Source organism: Notamacropus eugenii, chromosome 3 (assembly GCF_028372415.1).
Source record: "Notamacropus eugenii isolate mMacEug1 chromosome 3, mMacEug1.pri_v2, whole genome shotgun sequence".
NCBI classification, from domain to species: domain Eukaryota; kingdom Metazoa; phylum Chordata; class Mammalia; order Diprotodontia; family Macropodidae; genus Notamacropus; species Notamacropus eugenii.
In genome coordinates this window covers 230829548-230833057 of record NC_092874.1, presented here as the reverse complement: position 1 = coordinate 230833057, position 3510 = coordinate 230829548, and the positions used below count along the sequence as shown (strand labels likewise).

Genomic DNA, 3510 nt, shown 5'->3' with positions numbered 1-3510 from the left:
TAAAAACCATCTCAAACTCCCTGCTCTACTCAACTAATGCAAGACAGTTTTACATTTCCTCTGTGACTCTTCTTGTCTCTGAACTTGGCCTCCATCATTGTACGTAGAAATTGTTTTACACACTGATAAAATACATACTTAACATACTTTAAATACATACTTAAAAGATAGGGAAAGGGACAGCAGGGGAGGAATGTCAATTAACCAACATTCCCCACTTAGCTCGATTTTCTGCAGAAGCAAAATAGGTTGTAATCTTCATGGTGAGGGTGTATGTGCATTCATCCACTTTCAAATAACAATAATAACATATCCCCTTCTAAAGGTCAAACTATTCTTTGCAAGGGGCCATTATCAACTATTACTCCTGAGCTTTATTAGGTCTTCTGTTACTTCATTGCAGAAAGAAGCAATTAAATAGGGAGTCCAGTGCCAGGATGTAGTGGAGGCTGTAGGATGGGAGAAATGGGCAACGGCATTGAAACCAGAGAAAGCATTAGGAGACAGTTTGGAGAGTGGAAGGAAGCCCCCTTAAAACTCTAATGGGAACCTATTGTAATTGGGATCTTTCTTAAGCTAATTCTTCTTTTCTTTTCTTTGAAAGGTCTCAGATAAAAAGACCAGAGGACAGCCAGGAAGTACAGAAGAGAGAAGCTGGTGAGCTAAGGGAACACAGTTGCTGTTCAGTCATGTCCAACTCTTCTGGACCCAATAAAACATACTGTACTTGGAGTTTTCTTATAAAGGAAACTGGAATGATTTCATTTCCTCCCCTGGTAGATTCAGAGGACCTTTTGTCAAACAGAGGTTAAGTGACTTGTTCAAGATCACACAACTGATAAGTGTCTGAGGCTCAATTTGAACTCAGCTCTTCCTGACTCCAAGCAGAGCCTTCTATCTCCTGAGCCACCGACTGCTTCTAAGGTAAGAGAGAAGCAGGCAAAAAAGCTGGTTCACAGTCAAAATAAAATGGCAGCTATAAATGAGACAAAAACATCTTGGCATGCACTATCATAGATGGTCACCAGGTTGATCTTGCTCAACTGGTTTTTTTTTAGATTGCAAAGAGAGATCAGTGAAGAAAGTGTATTTTCATATGACTATATTGGGAAAATAAAAGGAATCAACAAATCAACACAACCAAATTAAAGTTGATTTGGAAAAAATGGGTTAGAAGTAAAGAATTGGAGTTAGAAAATATATTGGAGAAAAAAGTCTTTACAAAAATGCTATGTCAGTTGCTGATACACAGCTCAAAGTCATTAAGAATAGTGAAGTGTTGGCATGATTTTTTATTTAGCCAGTGAAAGAAAAAAATGGTCTAAGAGGGACTTCTGAGGATCATCATCATCATCTTCATCATCATCATCATCATCATCATCATCATCATCATCATCATCATCATCCTCTCTCTCTCTCTCTCTCTCTCTCTCTCTCTCTCTCTCTCTCTCTCACAGATCTATCAAAAGACAGAGGGCAGATATGAGAAACCATACAGGAATAACATTATTCATTCTTTGGGGATTGACAGATGACCCACAGCTGCAAGTTCTGCTTTTTATCTTTCTGTTTCTCACTTACATGCTGAGTGTTACTGGAAACTTGACCATCATCATCCTCACTTGGGTGAATCCTTACCTTAAAACCCCCATGTATTTTTTCTTTAGGAATTTTTCCTTCTTAGAATTGTTATTCACAACTGTCTATATTCCCAGGTTCCTGTACAACACGTCAACTGGGAACTATACGGTGACCTATAATGCATGTTTCACTCAAATATTTTTTGGAATCCTCTTTGCGGTCTCAGAATTTTTCCTCTTGGCTGCCATGTCTTATGACCACTACGTAGCTATCTGCAAACCTCTACACTATACAGTCATCATAAACAACTGAGTTTGCAACCAAATCCTTTTGGGTTGTTGGCTTTCTGGGCTAATGGTCATCCTTCCACCACTTGGTGTGGCTCTTGAACTAGAATTCCGTGACTCCAATATTATTGACCATTTTGTCTGTGATGTGGCACCAATACTGGAAATCTCTTGTTCTGATACACAGTTCCTAGAAAGAATGATTTTAACATGTGCTGTACTGACACTCATCATCACTCTAGTGTTAGTGGTTCTGTCTTATGCCTACATTGTCAGGACTATCCTCAGATTCCCCTCAGCTGAGCAAAGGAAAAAAGCCTTCTCCACTTGTTCCTCCCACATGATTGTCTTCTCCATGACTTATGGAACCTGCATCTTCATCTATATCAAGCCTTCTGCAAAAGAAGGGGTGGCTTTGAATAAGGTGGTGGCAGTACTTGCAACATCAGTGGCACCAGTAATGAACCCCTTTATTTACACCCTGAGGAATAAACAAGTGATACAAGCTTTTAGGGACACATTAAAGAAGGTCGTATTGATTTCAAACCTATGAGAGACTATAGACATTGAGGTGCAAAATCAGTAAAAGAAAACCTGAATACCTTTGAACTCTTTGCTCTGGGTCCTGTGACCCAATTTTGTTATCTTACTAATGCCACCTTACCCATGACCCAAATTTCACAGCTCTTTTCCTCTCCTATCTAGAAATCCTCACTGATTAAGGCTTTCCCCTCTCTACTCCATCCCTCTTTCTTAAGGATTTCACTTGTTTTCAACCACTTCAATCACCACTGTATTTCTATAAAATTCAATGAACATGTATTTAGAATCAATTATGTATATGATACTTGTTATCAAGAATTTTCCAGCCTCTTATTAAATAGTCAATATTCCTTTAAGTATCATACAAGCCACTGTCCTAAGCACAAAGATACAGATAGGAAAAAAGAAAGACAATTGCCCCACAAGAAGGTAAAACTTAATTAGGAAAACAACACACAAAAGAAAGTTGAAAAATGGGAGAGAGAGGGAAGGTGCATGGCTCTACCATCCAATCAATCCGAGTCAGAGAATAGGGATGAGGTGGACTACCAAGGCTAAGGAGATCCTACAGGATGATTGTCTTCCCAGTAATAAACTTCCTGGGACATGGTGGAGATATCAGTCAGAAAATACTCAAAGTAATGCAGCCAAGTGAGAAATCAATTTTGCATGATGATCCATGGTATAAAGCATGAATGCCCAAATACTGAAATCTCCTACCCGAACCCTGAATTTAGTCTTATGTAAATTGTCATATAGGGTTTTGGGCTTAAAACCTTGGAAGTTAAAAGACAAAGCCTCAAAATAAATCATATCTTCCAGACTGAAAATCTGGAGGATGCCCTGAAACAAGAAATCAGAAATTATTGTCATTCATCATTTACTAACCATCTCTTTTACCCTCAGCTGTATCTTATGGATTTTGTCCTTCCTTTAAAAATAAGCTATTTCCCCTTGCATTCCAGACTCACTTATATTTTATATATTTATTTATTACATTTTTACAGACCTGTAAGTGATAAATTGTTGGTCACATGCCCAGAAATGATAGTTGAATACAGGCTATAGGGAAACTTGGTTAATAACTTTCCCCCCAAAA

At 38.3% G+C, this 3510-nt stretch overlaps 1 pseudogene; it reads left to right on the top strand.

The window, feature by feature from the left end:
• The first annotated feature begins 1482 nt into the window (after positions 1-1482).
• Positions 1483-2421, top strand: LOC140531469 (olfactory receptor 6C2-like; annotated as a pseudogene).
• The last annotated feature ends 1089 nt before the right edge of the window (positions 2422-3510 follow it).